General features: G+C 44.4%; 1 long non-coding RNA gene across 2 annotated transcripts in view; it reads left to right on the top strand.

Moving 5' to 3' along the window:
- The window catches only part of LOC113903509, a 90,578-nt gene extending 82,740 nt beyond the window's left edge, over positions 1-7,838 (top strand). For both annotated transcript variants that reach the window (XR_003514156.1, XR_003514154.1), the window contains one exon: positions 7,419-7,838. This is a non-coding gene — a long non-coding RNA (uncharacterized LOC113903509). The remainder of the gene's footprint in view (positions 1-7,418) is intronic.
- Positions 7,839-19,062: the final 11,224 nt, after the last annotated feature.

The following is a 19,062-nucleotide window of genomic DNA, read 5'->3' as shown; positions in this document are numbered from 1 at the left end:
ATGTATTGAACATCAAGTTTTGGTGGGCAGGGGAGACTTTATCTCCTGATAATATTAATGTAGTTACAAATACATTTTCTATTAAACTATTGTATTTCCACTATGATTCTCTGTGACTTTGTTGAATGAATGTATATTTTGTGTCTATTACCCCAACTGAGCTCTGCGTTCAGACCCAGGGCAGGTGCTGGCTTGGGCCAGGACCCAGTGATGAAGGCGGGTCCCTGGGGATTTCATTCCTTCACTCTGGTCTCAGTGCTGCAAAAGCATTGCCTGGATAAGTTGACATGGGCTTGTCAGCTTAACCTGGCATATTTCAAATACATGTTAATTAGTGCCAATTTACTACCATTTCATTTCAGGGGAAAAGACAAAGACAGGCAAAATAATAAATGTAAAATTATTAATAAAATGTCACCATGAGATTTTATCTAAGGCTCATTATATATCATTTTGGATATAACTTATGATGAATCATGAAAATATTATATAGATGCTGTATAGCTTAGATATATTAACAGCTTTTAAAAGCTATCTTAGTTCTCGTCCAATCTATTATGCTTTTTGAAACTGCCCTTATTTCCTTTGGTAATTAGGGCAGTTTTTTTGTTTTTTTCCTGAGAATCCCATTGGTCTTTAGACTGATTGTTAATTATTTGTCTGCCAAATAATAAGTAATGAACCATTTGAATTTGCCATCACTGTGCTAAAAAGTTAAGGTCTGTTATCCAAAAATGCATTTTTTTCTAGATTAAGAGTTATATCAAGGTTGAGTAGACTGAGAAAATAAACCTTACTCTCATTCCTGCTTTTCTGCCCTTTAGTATGAAAAGCTTTTTTCCAGCAGCTATCTGTACTATTCAGGTTCACAGAGTCACAGTCATGAATTAACTGAACTTGATTTCAAGGCCAATTGATCCATCATCGAGGTTTTGGCATGAAAGTTTCCTTTCTTCTTCTGGTGGAATCAAAGAGCTGGAGGGGATTGTGAGAGAGTTGGGAAGAGGTGGGGAGATGCACAGATGATAGTGTCGTAAGACCTAGGTTAGGAATGTGGGTGTTTTCAGCCCAGGAACACCCTTTGGCTGCTGCTGTATTACATTTTCTCCCACTGGGGGAAATTATCTTGAGGTGGAGCTATGTGGTTTGGCACATCTGATTTGTTCTAAGTCTGAAATTAAATGTGCCCTATGTGTTTAATTCCATATGGGAATACCAGAACATGCTGAAATAGAAATGCCAAGTACTCTGTAGGACTGAGCAAAGACATAATTCGATTTTGGCCTCATCTATGTTTCTCTGGACTATATTGTGATGGGAATATGGAAGCATTTTGCTCCTTTTGTTTTTTAATCTTGACAATGAGAAGTAAGAGTTTCTTTAGGGCCTTGAGTGGGATTGTTGCCACTTTGCTCAAGCTACACCTCACAGAAGGAGTGTACATTTCTGCTGTCTGTCTGCATAAACTTTCCACAGATCAGAGTACAATTAGTGGGAAGATCTCAAATTGGGAATTGGAAGTCGGGACCCTCAGGTCTGCTTCCAAAAAGTCAGCTGACCTTGGGCAGGCTGCTTCCTACCTCTAGTCTTCAACATCATCTTTAAAATGAGTGTTGTTGTTTTTTTTTTAAATTGGAGTATAATTCATTTACAATGTGTTAGTTTTTGCTGTACAATGAAGTGAATCAGTTATATGTATACATATTTCTCCTCCCTCTTGAGTCTCCTGCCCCATCCAATGCCTAATCCCACCCCCTAGGTAGATCATCACTGAGCACCAGGCTAAGCTCCCCGTTCAGTTCAGTTCAGTTAGTCGTGTCCAACTCTTTGCCACCCCATGGACTGCAGCATGCCAGGCTTACCTGTCCATCACCAACTCCTGGAGCCTGCTCGAACTCATGTCCATCAAGTCGGGGGTACCATCCAACTATCTCACCCTCTGTTGACCCCTTTCCTCCCACCCTCAATCTTTCCCAAGATCAGGGTCCTTTCCAATGAGTCAGTTCTTTGCATCAGGTGGCCAAAGTATAGGAGTTTCAGCTTCAGCATCAGTCCTTCCAATGAATATTCAGGACTGATTTCCTTTACGATGGACTGGTTGGATCTCCTTGCAGTCCAAGGGACTCTCAAGAGTCTTCTCTAACACCACAGTTCAAAAGCATCAATTCTTCAGTGCTCAGCCTTCTTTATGGTCCAACTCTCACATCTATACATGACTACTGGAAAAACCATAGCCTTGACTAGATGGACCTTTGTTGGCAAAGTAACGTCTCTGCTTTTTAATATGCTGTCTAGGTTGGTCATAGCGTTCTTCCAAGGAGAAAGCATCTTTTAATTTCATGGCTGCAGTTACCATCTGCAGTGATTTTGGAGCCCCCCAAAATAAAGGCTGTCACTGTTTCAACTCATTCCCAATCTACTTGTCATGAAGTGATGGGACCAGATGCCATGATCTTAGTTTTCTGAATGTTGATTTTTAAGCCAGCTTTTTCACTCTCTTTCACTTTCATCAAGAGGCTCTTTAGTTCCTCTTCACTTTCTACCATAAGGGTGGTGTCATCTGCATGTCTGAGGTTATTGGTATTTCTCCTGGCAATCTTGATTCCAGCTTGTGCTTCATCCAGCCCGGCATTTTACATGATGTACTCTGCATATAAGTTAAATAAGCAGGGTGACAATATATAGCCTTGATGTACTCCTTTCCCAATTTGGAACCAGTCTGTTCCATGTCTGGTTCTAACTGTTGCTTCTTGACCTGCATACTGATATCTCAAGAGGCAGGTCAGGTGGTCTGGTATTCCCATCTCTTGAAGAGTTTGTTGTGATATACACAGTCAAAGGCTTTGGCATAGTCAATAAAGCAGAAGTAGATGTTTTTCTGGAACTCTCTTGCTTTTTCTATGATCCAGTGGATGTTGGCAATTTGATTTCTGGTTCCTCTGCCTTTTATAAATCCAGCTTGAACATCTGGAAGTTCTCGGCTCACGTACTGTTGAAGCCTCACTTGGAGAATTTTGAGCATTACTTTACTAGCATGTGAGATTGAGTGCAATTGTGCAGTAGTTGGAACATTCTTTGGCATTGCCTTTCTTTGGGATTGGAATGAAAACTGACCTTTTCCAGTCCTGTGGCCACGACTGAGTTTTCCACATTTGCTGGCCTCTTGATGAAAGTGAAAGTGGAGAGTGAAAAAGTTGGCTTAAAGCTCAACATTCAGAAAACAAAGATCATGGCATCTGGTCCCATCACTTCATGGGAAATAGATGGGGAAACAGTGGAAACAGTGTCAGACTTTATTTTGGGGGGCTCCAAAATCACTGCAGATGGTGACTGCAGCCATGAAGTTAAAAGACGCTTACTCCTTGGAAGGAAAGTTATGACCAACCTAGACAGCATATTCAAAAGCAGAGACATTACTTTGTCAACAAAGGTCCATCTAATCAAGGCTATGGTTTTTCCTGTGGTCATGTATGGATGCGAGAGTTGGACTGTGAAGAAGGCTGAGCACCGAAGAATTGATGCTTTTGAACTGTGGTGTTGGAGAAGACTCTTGAGAGTCCCTTGGACTGCAAGGAGATCTAACCAGTCCATTCTGAAGGAGATCAGCCCTGGGTGTTCTTTGGAAGGAAAGATGCTAAAGCTGGAACTCCAATGTGTTGGCAACCTCATGAGAAGAGTTGACTCATTGGCAAAGACTCTGATGCTGGGAGGGATTGGGGGCAGAAGGAGAAGGGGACGACAGAGGATGAGATGGCTGCATGGCATCACTGACTCGATGGACATGAGTCTGAGTGAACTCCGGGAGTTGGTGATGGACAGGGAGGCCTGGCGTGCTGCAATTCATAGGGTCGCAAAGAGTCGGACAAGACTGAGTGACTGAACTGAACTGAACTGAGTGCAGCACTTTCACAGCATCATCTTTTAGGATTTGAAGTAGCTCAACTGGAATTCCATCACCTCTACTAGCTTTGTTTGTAGTGATGCTTTGTAAGGCCCACTTTGACTTTGCATTCCAGGATGTCTGGCTCTAGGTAAGTGATCACACCATCGCAGTTATCTGGATCATGGAAATCTTTTTTCTATAGTTTTTCTGTGTATTCTTGCTACCTCTTCTTAATATCGTCTGCTTCTGTTAGGTCCATACCATTTCTGTCTTTTATTGTGCCCATATTTGCCTGAAATGTTCCCTTGGTATCTCTAATTTTCTTGAAGAGATCTCTAGTCTTTCCCATTCTATTGTTTTCCTCTATTTCTTTGCACTGATTGCTGAGGAAGGCTTTCTTATCTCTCCTTGCTATTCTTTGGAACTCTACATTCAGGTGGGTATAACTTTCCTTTTCTCCTTTGCCTTTAACTTCTCTTCTTTTCCCAGCTATTTGTAAGGCCTCCTCAGACAACCATCTGGCCTTTTTTCATTTCTTTTCCCTGGGGATGGTCTTGATTACTGCCTCCTGTACAATGTCACGAACCTCCATCCGTAGTTCTTCAAGCACTCTATCAGATCTAGTCCCTTGAATCTATTTGTCACTTCCACTATATAATCATAGGGGATTTGATAAAGGTCATATCTGAATGGTCTAGTGGTTTTCCCTACTTTCTTCAATTTAAGTCTGAATTTTGCAATAAGGAATCCATGATCTGATGAGCCTCAAGAGGGAGGGGCTACATGTATGTATTCTTACATTTTCCATGGGTTGGAGTGCAATTAGTGGGAAGATCTCAAATTGGGAATTGGAAGTCAGGACCCTCAAATCTGTCTCCAACAAGCCAGGTGACCTTGGGCAGGTGGCTTCCCACCGCTGGTCTTCAACAACCATCTTTAAAATGAGGGTTGTTGTTTTTTTTTAAATTAAATTGGAGTATAATTACCTTACAATGTTGTGTTAGTTTCTGCTGTGCAATGAAGTGAATCAGCTACATGTATACATGTTTCCCCTCCCTCTTGAGTCTCCTGCCCACCCCTCCCCCAACCCACCCCTCTAGTTCATCAGAGAGCACCAGGCTGAGTTCCCTGTGCTGTATAGCAGCTTCCCACTAGCATCTGTTTTACACATAGCAGTGTATGTATGTCAATGTGTGTGCATGCTCAGTTGTTCAGTCTTATCCGACTCTGTGACCCATAGACTGAAGCCCACCAGGCTCCTCTGTCCATGGGATTTTCCCAGCAAGAATACTAGAATGGGTTGTCATTTCATCCTCCAGGGGATCTTCCTGACCAGAGACCAAACCCATGTCTCAAACCCGAGTCTTCTGCATTTCAGATGGACTCTTTTCCACTGAGCCACCAGGGAAGCCCCATATTTTCCGTTGGGGTCAATTAAATTGCTTTCTCTTCACCCTGTAGTAAACCTCCAAAATTTCCTTATAACTAGTTGTTGTTTTATGGTTTGGCTGCTGATGGCATGCAAGTTCCATGACACCAGGGATCCTGTGTCACAATTGCTATGTCACTATTTCATAATGACTGTTATGGAATGGATGAATGAACTGTGTTAGGACTAATGAGCAGATAAGGAGAAGCATTGCTGTGTAATGCAACACAGAATTGTTGCATGCAACAAAGAATGAAAAAGGACATTGAAGCTATTATGTCAAAGAGCTGGTCTCAGCTGAGAAAAGCCTACAAGGAAATGACACGTGTGAGCAAAAGTTCTGTGAAAACAGGGCTCAGGGGATCAACTTCTTTAGCTGTCTCAGTATTCTCATACTTCAGGGACTCTTGGGATGCTGGGAGCATGGAGAAGCTGGATAGCATATCTTTTTTTCCTTTGTTTTAATCTGTCTGTGTACTTCAGTCATCCTCCTAGAACCCTCCCAGAGTCCTTCTAGATTGTAGCATTCCTGACAGGAGATGCAAAAGTCTTTTGAAAAGTAAAGTGAATATATTAGTTGCTCAGCTGTGTCTGACTTTTGCATCTCCATGGACTGTAGCCCACCAGGCTGCTCCTCTGTCCAGAGGATTCTCCAAGCAAGAATACTGGAGTGGGCTGCCATTTCCTTCTCCAGGGGATGTTCTGGACCTGGAGATCGAACCCGGGTCTCTGCATTGCAGGAAGATTCTTTACAGTCTGAGCCACCAGGGAAGCTCTAAGAAGCAGAACATTAAATGAGGGACCAAACTTGATCCTGAGATGACTGAAATTCAGGGAAAATGTTTATTTTTAGTTCTTCTCCCAAAAATGGACCAAAGAAAAAAAAATCTCTCAGTATGTTAGCGACTAGATAAAAAGTTAATTATTAAAATGAAGATTTTTTGTTTTATGGCTCAGCTTCCCATTTGGAAAGAAAACATCTTTGAAATTCAATTTCCTGTGGAAAATTCTTCTAAAAAAAAAAGAAAATGGCTTTTCACAGGCCAAATCTTGAACTTAAAAATGTATTTTATACATATACAAATAGATGTATTTATATAAGTGTACATGTGAATGTATATAAATATTTAGTATATACATTTACATTATAAATCATTTTAGGGGGAACTGAACAAAAAGCTAACACAGCATATTAGTTTAGGAGAGTTGCCCTGGCCAATATTCCAGTCCCAACAATAAAGATTTCTGGTGGGGGGAGGAGGTCCCCAGCCCACAGCCTTAGTTATCCTATTGAAGTCCCTTTTAACTGGGTGAAAGAGGTTGCCAGTAAATATAATCCCAAGATCTACCTCTGAGAAAGTGGATCTTTGCCCATCCTAAGTGAAGATGGAGTTTGTATTTGAAAAGGTCTTTGAGGAGATCATAGGAACAATCTAGAGTCCTACCTCCTCTGTCTGCCAAGTCTTTCCCCCAGAAATCTTGCCTTCACATTGATCTTAATTTGAATCACTTTCTGCGGATTTACAGGGGTGGGCATAGTGCACACCTTCCTTTTAACCATCTTCTAAGTTAAATCCAGGGCTTCCCTGGTGCTCTGATGGTAATGAGTCTGCCTGTAATGCAGATTCCTGGTTTGGGAAGATCCCCTGGAGGAGGACATGGCAATCCACTCCAGTATCCTTGCCTGGAGAATTCCATGGACAGAGAAAGCTAGTAAGCTATATAGTCCATGGGGTTGCATAGAGCTGGACACAATTGAGCAACTAACACTTCCAACTTTCAAGTAAAATCCACTCCAACTTCTTTAATATAATACCTGCACATTCAGGAGCACTTGCCACATTTCAACTATGTCCCAGGCATGAGTAAGACACGGGGAACCCAAATGCCAAGGACGTGGCCTCAGTCCCCAGCAGCCTCGCCCTGCTCTGGAATGGCCGTGTAAACACCCACCATTGTGGCTCATGGGGACATAGCCTGTCATCCGGAGGCCTGGAGAAGGGATCCTGCCCTTATCTTCTCCATATTTTGCAAACAAATTTGTTTTCACTTCTGTCTCCCCACATCCCTCAGTTTTATTTTTTTTCTGTTTGATTTCACCCTTAGGAGAATTTACCAAGGGGCAATTTACCAACCAGCTGCAGTAAAGGAAGCAGAGGCCTGAGCATCTCTCCAGCACAGGCTGTCAGAGGAGCAGAGGAGACAACCTGCAGGAGGCATTTCCTGCCCGAAGCACCTGCAGACTCTTGTGTTCAGAGTCAGCCCCAGGTTGACCCCTGAAACTCCATCTCATTGAGTGCATCTCCTGGCAGGAGACTTTGGGAAATCCCACCAAAGTCATGGGCATCTGCCTTCTGAGAACGTAGGCCTGTGGGCCTGGGAAGGCCGAGGGCCTTGGGGAGATATCCTTTCAGACGCATTTCCCTATTTTTTTTTAGTGTATAACAAGGGTCCCCAACTCCGGGATCTAAGGCCTGATGATCTGAGGTGGAGCTGATGTAATAATAACAGAAATAAAGTGCACAATAACGGTAATGTGCTTGAATCATCCGGAAACCATCCCCCTGCCCAGGTCCATGGGAAAACTGTCTTCCATGAAATGGGTCCCTGGTGCCAAAAAGGTTGGGGACTGCTGATATATAGGTTCACAGGATTGTATTTGTTTATTTATTTATTTGCTTATTTATTTTTGGCTGAGGCATGTGGGATCTTAGTTCCCTGACCAGTGATTGAATCCTCACCCTCTGCAGTGGGAGGGTAGAGTCTCAACCACTGGACCACCAGGGAAGTCTCTCATTTCCTTCTTTTGTTTTGGAAATTTCTTTTTAAATTTAAGAGACTCTCTGCAGTGGCCCGGGGGCGGAGACAACTCTGGCATCTCGGTGTGTGGCTACTTTTTGTAACTTCACCCCTGAATCCCTCTTGTTCAGTTCCGTGACCCTCTGTGTCATTCTTGCCACGAAATCCTGTTGCTCTCTGCTCTTGCTCCCAGTGTTATTTCTAAGATGTCAGCTGGCACTATGGAATGCCACCAAATAACCAGAGTGTCCTAGTCAGCCCAGCCTGGCCAGATGGAGTCCCCAAATGGGAACCTGATAGCTGATGAATTAAAATGTCACCCCAGTTGAATTTTGCCTTCATCCCTTTCTCTAAAAATGATGATGGAAGTGCAATGATTCCTATACAATCTGCCCAAGGCTTAGTGTGCATCTTTTTTTGACCAGATGTTAAGCATTTAAAATATTCATGGAGTTTTCATACATACTAGTTTCAGTGATGTTAAACTTTCTGGGCATTTCATTTTGCACAAGTAGGATCTCCCTTTGCGCACTGGTAATGGTTGCTATGCAGCGGGTGACTAGAATTCCTCCACAGTGCTCGTTTAGGGCTTAGCATTGGTTTTTCTCAGAAAGAGTTCAAACCCTGACTCTCAGATCCTGGGATCTTCTGAAAAATGAAGTTAATCCACAGCTTGATATGACAGGAGGTCATTTCAGTCTTTTATAGCCATACTTAGAAAGCACTATGCTATTAACATTATTAATTCCAAAGAACATTTCTATACCTGACAGATTAAAGTTTATTTCCCAGTATTGAAAGCAAAATCTTGTCCCCCCGGTGATTCCTGAAATTCTGCCTGGGGTGGGCGTGTAAGTCCCTTCATACTAAAATTAAGCTTATTTTCACATTCTTTAGGTGGGAAGGAACATGGGATAAATCAGTTGTGCCCATAGCTTGAGGTTTGCATTTCTGGAACTTGCCTAATTTTTTTTTTTTAAAACCAATTAAGTAATATATTTCTGCTTGGGAACCCTGGGCTTAGTGGAGGACCTGATTCAGCTATTCAAGTTTTAAGGGAAGAATGGATTTCTGATTTCTCATGGTGACTTTTGACCAGAGATGCCAATGTTTTTTGAGCATATGGTCCCTTTTAAAAGTAAAAATACAAATGTGCACACATGCCATATTATAAAGCTGTATTCTTAACAGCCTTTGATGGGAAAATTCACAAGTTACCACGGATTCTAGGACCCTGGTCATAAATCTCTTGTGCTCTCCGTCTCAGTCTTTGGATAGGCAATCAGGGCTGGAAAAGAAGGAAACCAAGTTCCTGCTGGTTTAACTCACTCCCCGTGGGTCCCTAGAAAGGATTTCAAAGGGGGTCTGACCTGATTCCTCCATGGCCTGAAGGATACACACCCCCCAGTGAGCAGAGAGAACTTGGACCTGAATCCGGCTCCTTTCCCTGCTTGAAACTTCCCTTGAAAGCCCCTGGGTCCCCCAGCCTGTGGGTGGCATTGTTGGAAGATGAAGGCGATGCACAAGCCAGTGATTCACGTCCGTGTGGGTGGCCCCTGAAGGCCATTTGCAGAGGACGTGAGATTGTTTTAAAGCTTCATAAATGAGCAGCACAGGGCTCTCTGGGGGCCTATCTGGGGTTTACTCTTTCAAAGAGATGCAAGCCAAGTCCAGCTACCCAAGGTGAAGCCAAGGTTAGGTTGCTCTGGCCGATTCTCCAAGGCGGGGAAATGATGGATTTCTCAAATGTGGACCTCCCAGTGGCCTTCTGGAAGGTTCTTTGTAGTCGTGGGAGCCATGGGTACAAAGGGAAGCCCTAGCCTCTTCTGGGTAGGGCGACCGCAGAGGCGCGGGAGGATGGTGAGCACCAGTCTTCCTCTATGCATCCTGATGGTTCACATCTGGACCCTTTGGATGCTCCCCTTTCCTTTGGTGGTTTTGGAGGTCAGCGGGGCTCCCCCTCTGTGGTTGGGCCCACCTACACGGGGTCCGGAGGCAAACTCACCCCAGAGGCCCGGCGGAGAGTGGATAAGTGGGGAGGGTGTTTGGCAACTTCCCCACAGCACTGTGGACTCTCAGAGATACAAGTGGATTCTGTGCCAGACATGGGGGCCGCCCTACTCCAGGGCAAGGAGCCTGGCCATCCGGGTCTGAGGGGGCAACTGCCCAAGCTGAATAGAGACCCCGGGGTGGGAAGAAGACCCCCCAAAGGGCCCCGCTTTCCCAAACTCCAGCTTGGACCCCGCAGGGCGGTGAGGGCTGCCCCCAGCCTCCCTCATTATGTAAAACCAGCCCTCCACCATCACTCACCCCAGCTTCCTGTTTTGAAGCGGCAACATAATGGAGCCTCTGTAGCTCGTTTGTTTGACTAAGGAATCTAATTCTGCCGTGTGGCTGGCTCCCAGAGTGGAAAGATAAAATTCAAACTGTCAGGAACTGTCAGGGTTTTTTTTTTTTTTTTAGGCCACAGGAAGTGGGAATGAAAAAAACACATCTCTTTCAAGTTAGGTTTGAGCATAATTGTAAGTCTATGATCAGAAAGGTTTTATAAGCCCACCTGGACACAGGAAGGAAGGATTCCCATCCTGCTCTGTCAGGTCAGGGGGGTCCTCACAGGAAATGTGCTTGGCTAACTCTGTACTTAAGAGTGGATTTCTGGGAGGCATCAACTTTTGCAAGTCAGCATGCAGCCAGCTTGTACTAAGTGGGAAATGGAGCATTTGGAGAGAAAAAATAAATTAGCTTTGGCACCACACCTTGACTTTTTCTTCCCCGGGCTGTAGAAAAAAGTCCCAGGGAATGGGCCAAAGATTATAGAGGAGAATGGAATTGAGGAAAACAAAAGCTTTGGAAATACAAAGTTGAGAGTTTGGCCCGAGACACTCAACAAACACAGTCACAACATCCCTATCAATATGGTAACAAAGTCATTATGCCATTTATTCTGGGGGCTTGCTTTTCATATGATTTGGGTACAAACTGGCTGGAAAGGAGACTTGGGAAGGCTTAGGAACACGTGTGGTTGATATTAGAAGCTGAGATGCCTCAGCCCTGGGCTAGTTTCCCTGAAGACAGAGGCAAGGGAAAGGTGACTACAAAATCTTTATCAACCTGCAGTTCTTTATGTTCAGAGATGCAGAGCATTCTTGGCATGAGAGAGGCCAAAAATCTTTACAATTCCAGTCTCTGGGGAATGGCATGCGCTGAACCACGAGGCACTGAAGAAGGTCTCATCCATGTGCCATGTTTTCAGGGGGTTTTCCAGGAGAAGACTTGTTTGTGGGGCGTGTGTGGGTGAAATGGTTGGATTACTTCTGATCCTCTCCCTTCCTCCACTTCTCTCCTGGCTTTTGTTATTAGGACTTAGAGTCTAAAGCTACAGAGAAGTTACATCCAGTCTTCTCATTCCTATTTCCTCAATTCCCTTAATTCACCTGGATCTTGATGTCAAAGAATGACATCTCCCTTTGTTAAGGGTTAACTCTCCTCCCAGCATCTCAACAGATCCAGCACTTTTGGGAGATGATGACCTATACTTACTTCATCTATAATTCCTCGGCCTCCAAGATCTCAGCAATACCTTATATATTTCTTTCAGAGTTGAGAAGCAGCAAGGAACCCAATGGGTCCTCATTTTCCTGCCTTAAACACTATAAACTCCCACGAAAAGATGTGTACATCTGTCAGTGACATGAGCCCTAAGAGCCCACCCCTCGATGAGCCACATTGGCACATGGCAAAGCCAGGAGACCTGCCTTCTGCCCCTGTGGCCCCACCTTGACATGATGGGCAGCAGGATGCTGTGGGAAATGACCAAGTCTGGAATTCCCAAGCTCAGATTGGGACCATGGCCTTGACACTGACTACTTGTGTGATTTGGGGCAAGTCACTGAACACTTACAAACTCTCCGAGTCTCGGATTCCTCTTCTGTGACAGGGTCATATCTACCTCACCGGGTTTCCGGAGGATGGAATGCTCTATGAAAACCTGTTCAGATGTAAGTTGTTTCCACGCTCATAATCTGAATGATGAAGCTGCTTATTGCCTTGATCTTCTAGTAAATATCATCATATTCATCAATATTTACAGAATGTTCACAACACACTGGTCTCTGTACTGGGTTATAGGAAAACAATATTTAATATGTCTAACACTACAACATTATCATCCTTCCCATCTTTCCCTTCTCGAACCTGTTCGCCTCTGCTGGACCTTGATTAGTTGCATCCCCATCCACCTACTAGTTCAACCAGAAACTTTAATGGCATGCGACTCATTTCCCTCACTAATCACATTCAATGGGTTCCAAAGCTGATTAAGCAATTTTCTTTTTTTTTCCCAAAACACAGATTTCTATATAGAAGCCTAGATGGCTTTTTGTTTTGACAAACTTAAGTCCGAACGCACTTGCCAAGTGATGCTTGGTCCATCACTATCTGATTCTAATGTAAATTTACTGCATCCTCTCCCAGACTTCACTCAGCTCCTCTTTGCTGGTAATGCATGACCAGTTGCTTTCCACAAATTTTCCAGCCTCCACGTCCCTCCAGCTGTAGCCTCACCCAGGAGTCTCACAAGCCAGCCTCCCTTCTTTGATGCTCTCATCATTTATCTTTCAGTGTCACAGGTTAAATGTGTCATCTGAGAAGCCTCTCCTTCCATTAGAAGTCATCACTCTGCCTCTGTTCTCCTGCATCTTTTTTTTTTGTTTTTTGTTTTGGTATTACTATAGGGCAAGAAATGGGACAGCATTACAGCAACGGTGTACACACCAGCCCCTTCCAACTTGGAAGCACTTGAAAGCCCAGATGCTCCAAGTCTAGTAGTTAAATTCCACTTAAGCCCTTTTATTCAAAAACTTACAGACTATGTGGGAGTCAGGCATTAACCATAGAGAGATCAATGACAATGCAACAGACATCAGCTCCACTGGCTCCCAAATGGGTGCTGTCCTGCTGGGTCGTGGTGTCTGGGAGCAGGGGCGCAAACCCAGGATTCCCTAGACCCATGTGTGCAACAAACGCTGCTGAGCAGCGTGGCTTTCTCATCCTGAGAGTGCAGACCCATCAAGGGCAGCTTCTAGAAGGCAGTGCTAGCTTTACACTCAGCCTTTCACTTGTTCATGGGACTTGACTGAGTGTCTGCTACATGCCGGACTCTAGAGAGTGAAACAAACCCAGTCCCTACCTTCAAGGAGCTTCCATCCTCCAAGCAATGTTGGTGATGTCATTGCCAAGGGAACCAGTGGTTGGAAAGGCCTGAGGATGATAGTGAAACTGACCACTCAGAGCTGACGGTCCCAGATTGAAGGGGTACCTTCTACGTCTGCCTTGATGATCAGAACTCCCAGGGCACCACCAAGAGAGAGAAAGAGGCAGAATCACATTAAGCAACACCATGAAAATGTCACTTCTGATGACATTTTCAACCTTGTTCAACAGATGTAGGGCTGATCTGTAGCTGGAGAACTCTTGGGTACCATTAAAGAGACCCTGGGGACAGCCCAGCCCACGTGGGCTGCAGTGCTAATGACAGCAACCCTCATGACACAGATGACATCACATTGGTTTGGTCAGATGCACAATCAGGAACATCAGGGGAGAATACTTCAATAGAAGGCCATTTGAAAAACAAAAAAATTTATTGATAAAATCTCAGAGGACAACAAAGGAAAATTTAATTTTTTTTGAAGTAGAGAGCTGACTTTGCTTTTTGATTTTCTTGTAAGGACCTGAAGATCATCTTAATTTAGAAGATTTGGTACAAATAAAAAAAATTTTTTTAAGCACAAAATTATAAAACCATAGAGATGGTTGAGTCAAATTCTGTAGCTTTATAGAAATTTGGGTTACGAGAAATTTTGCCTTGTCCAAAGTCATGTGATGAATTACTGGCTAAACCAGGATGCATTGCTCAGTTTTCCCACATCAGAGGCTTCTCTTGTTGCAGAGCATGAGCTCTAGAGCACCAGGCTCGATTGTTGTGGCACACGGGCTTAGTTTCTCTGCTGCATGTGGAATCTTCCCGGATCAGGGATCAAACCTGTGTCCCCTGCATTGGGGTTCTTTACCACTGAGCCACCAGGGAAGCCCGAAGTGTGTTATTTTTAAATACTTGCTCTGTGCAGGACCCTGGGCTGAGCATTGCAGGGGCTACAGTGATAAACACAATGCTACTTTTAAGGAATTTACAACCTGTGGGAAAACTGACTCATTTAGGGAAAAAAAGACTTGTCCAAAGCAGATTGTGTTTTGTGTCATCACAGAGGTAGAAACTAAATGAAATTATGAGAGGTTCAAAGAGATCACAATTATAATTGTGAAGATGGGGCTGGAGATGGAATCAAAAGAGGCTTCACAAAGGAGCTGCCTTTGACCTGACCTTGAAGGATGGATAGGATTTCAGTAGTTGGCGATGAAGGGAGGGGGTTGTTACGTGAGGGGACCTGAGCCAGATGACCCCTGTCATTACAGACGTTCAAGGCTGAGGTCTGTCACAGACACTCCTCACACAGCAGGGAGTCAATAGCATGTGTTGACTGATTGCTGCTCTGTACTAGGGTTCCTGTCACTCATCTCTGCCTTTGGCAGGTGAGGTTCACAAGCGCTATGAAGTCTCTAAAGACCTTCATCATGTTCATGAAGCTCCTTGCTTCTCTGCTTTGCCTCTGCAATGTACAAAGTGCCTGACTCAAGTATTTGTCCCTTTCCTGCTCTCAGAACACACGTGACTTCCAGTCCACAGTTGTCAGTGTAGATGCTGATGGTGTGCCATTTATCTGGGCAAAATCTAAACCCAGGTTCTGGGGTTTTAGCTCCATCCTCTCCGCGGCTGGAGCTTCCTACTGCCTGGCTCCAGGGAGTGGCTGCAGACCCTGTGGGTGTAATGAAAGTGCTCTTTCTGTTCTGCCTGTCTTCCTTGCAATGGAACAGCCAGGTCGGCTTTGTTAACCTTGATGTATTGTGCCTGCTGGATTTTCCTCTCCTGGCCTTTCCCCAGGAATCTGCCCCAGGAACCCATTAATTAAGCCAGAGTCTCTGCAGTGGCTGTGTCCAACCCTCTCTAGAATTGGCAGCTGATGTTCTTTTGCTGAAATGCTCAGACGCCCCGATCTCAGAAGCTGAGAGCAAAGCCATTGTCTAGAACAGTGTGGAAATTCATTGGGGAGTTCTGTCAGTGGGACTGTGTTGCAAAAATAAAAAATAAATGAAAGTTAATTTAAAAAATAGCTACAAGCAAAAGAACCTTTAAGCTCAAAAATCACTTAGCAAGAAAAATTAGAAAGGATCCAGTATTTTTCCCATGATGATGTCACACTCATTTCATGGCCTGAGGTAGGAGAGAGTGGACTTACAGGGCAGCAGGCTTGGGTAATCCCAACACCTCCACCCTGGCCCACGCGGTCCTGATGGGTCAGGTGCAGGGTGGGGCCCATCTGTGTGGCTATTCAGTGACTCAAATAGTGACCTTCCAGCAAATGACTCTTCAAATATGACCAACTGTGAGCTGGCATCCCAGGTTTAGACAAGGTGGCCTTACTCACTCAACCATTATATCCTAAACCCTGTATCACAGTCGCTCAGTTGTGTCCGACTTTTTGCAACCCCCTGGATTATATCCCTCCAGGCTCCTCTGTCCTTGGGGATTCTTCAGGCAAGAATACTGGACTGGGTTGCCATGACCTCCTCCAGAGGATCTTCCTGACCCAGGAATCGAATCCAAGTCTCCTGCATTGTAGGCAGATTCTTTTCTGTCTGAGCCACCAGGGAATCCCAAGAATGCTGGAGTGGGTAGCCAATCTGTTCTCCAGGGGATATTCCTGACCCAGGAATTGAACCGGTGTCTCCTGCATTGCAGGTGATTATTTACCAGCTGAGCTATGAGGGAAGCCCTGCCGTTTGGAGCTCACAGTGGATTAAGGTCCCTGTGCTATCATCAGTAGCCATAACTTTGGGCCACATGGGGATACAGGCATGGGAGAGGGCACGCCAATTCACAGATGACTTACAACCCTCCCGGACATGATATGAGCAGATCCTTGAAGACTTTGCTCGCTGGGTTTTGTACTTGATTGTGTGTTTGCCACAGTAACTCTGTGGCCTTAAACGCTTTCAGGTTCTCTCTCTATGTAGGCTGTGCCCTCTCCTGGGGTGGGATCAGGAGATGCACCTGGTCACTGACTTACCAACCAACCAGAGGTTCCATCTACTCTGTCACTTTTGTGGAGTCCTGCCCCCAGGCCACAGGTGTGAGCCCTTGCACTCAGGACACAAAAGTGGAGTCCAGAACCCAGGTCACCTCCTAAGCTGACTGAGCCCCCTTGTAACTGTTGCCAAAAGCCCCCCTGATCATCACTAAGAAACTTTTTGACCCCGGATTAGGCAAAAGTGCCCACCCTTGTACTTACCCTGTAGCACCCTAACCAATCATCTAATGCCAACCTTCCAGGAGGACTTTTCTATCTCAAGGCTATAAAATTTGGCTGCTGCTGCTGCTAAGTCGCTTCAGTCGTGTCCAACTCTGTGCGACCCCATAGACGGCAGCCCACCAGGCTCCCCTGTCCCTGGGATTCTCCAGGCAAGAACACTGGAGTGGGTTGCCATTTCCTTCTCCAATGCGTGAAAGTGAAGTCACTCAGTCTGTCTGACTCTAGCGACCCCATGGACTGCAGCCTACCAGGCTCCTCCGTCCATGGGATTTTCTAGGCAAAAGTACTGGAGTGGGGTGCCATTGCCTACTAACCCACAAAAACTGTCAACTCTCCCTGGTCTGTCAGGAGGTCGTCCCACTGCACTTGGAACACCTTCATTATCTCTGCTCCTTACTCTTAATGAACTCACTCCCTTCTGAAATGCTCTGTGTCTGGAAATTCTTCTCCAACCTGTGCTTTGACTGCCTCCAGAACTTTATCTGTAAGAAGAGATCATGACATTTTGTCCCTTGGGTCAGCATGGAGGCTCTATGATAAGTGAGTTAATATAGGATTTCTCAGGAAGGCAAGTCATACAGTTTCTTGGGGCTGCTGTAACAAATGGCCAAGAACTTGGCAGCTGAAAACAACCACAATTCATTCTTTTCACAGTGCTGGGAGGCAAGAGTCAGAAATCAAGATGTTGGCAAGATTGACTTCCCCTGGAGTTTCTGAGAGACAATTCACTCCAGGCCACTGTCTAGCCTCTGGTGGCTGCTGGCAGCCTCTGGTGCCCCTTGGTTTCTGCCTCTGTCTCCATGCAGGGTTCTTCTCTGGGTCTCTGTTCCTGCTCCTCTTCTGTCTTTATAAAGACAGCTGTCATCAGATTTAGGGGTTGCCCTAATCCAATATGATGACCTTATCTCCAGATCCTTACCTTAATTACATCTGCAAAGACCTTTATTCAAAATAAGGTCAAATTCTGCCATCCTAGGTAGACATATCTTTGGGGACCAGAATTCAACTCACTACGGTAATTTATAGTTTTGGTGATCTTCAAGCATTTACATGGCAGGTAATCCTATCTGGAGCACCCATACTATCTATTTTGAAAATGCAAAAATATTTACTATGATCTGAGGTCAAGTCTTAGGCTCAGAAGAGTCAGGACCTGCCCTCCCCTTCCCTATTTTGTTAGCACCTTGAGGAGTTGGCTAATGGTGACGCTCTTTTTTTCCTTTCCTCCCTCTTAAGATCTCCTGCCAGTAATGTAAAAGAGGAATATATTTGGTTCACATCCATCTTGGCGCTGACCTCCTCTCCCTGCAGAAGAGGTTGGTGGCCCTTAGCCAGCAGCTTTATATTCCTTCTTGCCTCTCCCTGCATATACAGGTAATGACAACATTTCTGAGGTTCACAGGAGTACAGGAAGGAGGCTGCCCACAGCCAGAGCTGCCAAGGCCAGGAGCAGGATCTCAGCACACCTGGGGTGTGTGCCATGGCCCTTGGTGGATGCCCTGTCATGGGCAGCCATACAGATTGGACCAGAGTGATTGTCCAATTTGCCACCAGCTTATCTGGACCACATTTGCAATGTTTTACCTAGCAGTGTAACCTCGATAAACAGAAACTGCCCTACTGTTTACTTATAAAACTGCATCCCCAAGATGTACATCCTTTCAAGATTTTTCTAGTTCTCAAATGCAGGAGAGGGTATGGAGAAAAGGGAACTGTCCTACACACTTGGTGGGAATATAAAATGGTGCAGTCATTACAGAGAACAGTGTAGAGGTTCCTCAAAATATGAAATGATCCAGCAGTCCTCTCCAGGGCATATATTCGGGCAATACTATAATTCAAAAAGATGCATGCACCCTATGTTCATAGCAACACTATTCACAATAGGCAAGACATGGAAACAACCTAAATGTCCATTGAAAGATGAATGGATAAAGGTGAGAGATATATGTATGTATATATGTATGAATATTACTCAGCCATGAAGACGAATGAAATAATGCCATTCACAGTTATAAGGATGGATCTAGAGATTATCATACTAAGTGAAGTAAGTCTGAAAAAGAAAAATACCATATGATAACACTTATACATGGAATCTAAAAAATATGATACAAATGAACTTACCTATGAAACAGGAAATAGAGACAGAGAGAACAGACTTGTGGTTGCTAAGATGAAGCGGGGGTGTTGGAGGAGGAAAGGGCTGGGAGTTTGGGATTAGCAGATGCAAACTAGTATGTATAGAGAGTAGATAAACAACAAGTTCCTACTGTATAGCACAGGGAAGTATACTCAATATCCTGTGATAAACCATAATGGAAAAGAATATGAAAGAAATATATGTATATCATACTTCACTTTGTATGATAATCTTTCGATTCATCCCTATAGCTTGAATGGCATTATTTCATATATGTGTGTGTATGCATAACTGAATTACTTTGCTATACAGCAGAAACTAACACAACATTGTAAATCGTCTATACTTCAATAAAAATTTTTTTCTAGTTCTTAATCTT

This window comes from Bos indicus x Bos taurus, chromosome 13 (assembly GCF_003369695.1).
Source record: "Bos indicus x Bos taurus breed Angus x Brahman F1 hybrid chromosome 13, Bos_hybrid_MaternalHap_v2.0, whole genome shotgun sequence".
Classification (NCBI taxonomy): domain Eukaryota; kingdom Metazoa; phylum Chordata; class Mammalia; order Artiodactyla; family Bovidae; genus Bos; species Bos indicus x Bos taurus.
This window is presented reverse-complemented; position numbering and strand designations above follow the sequence as displayed.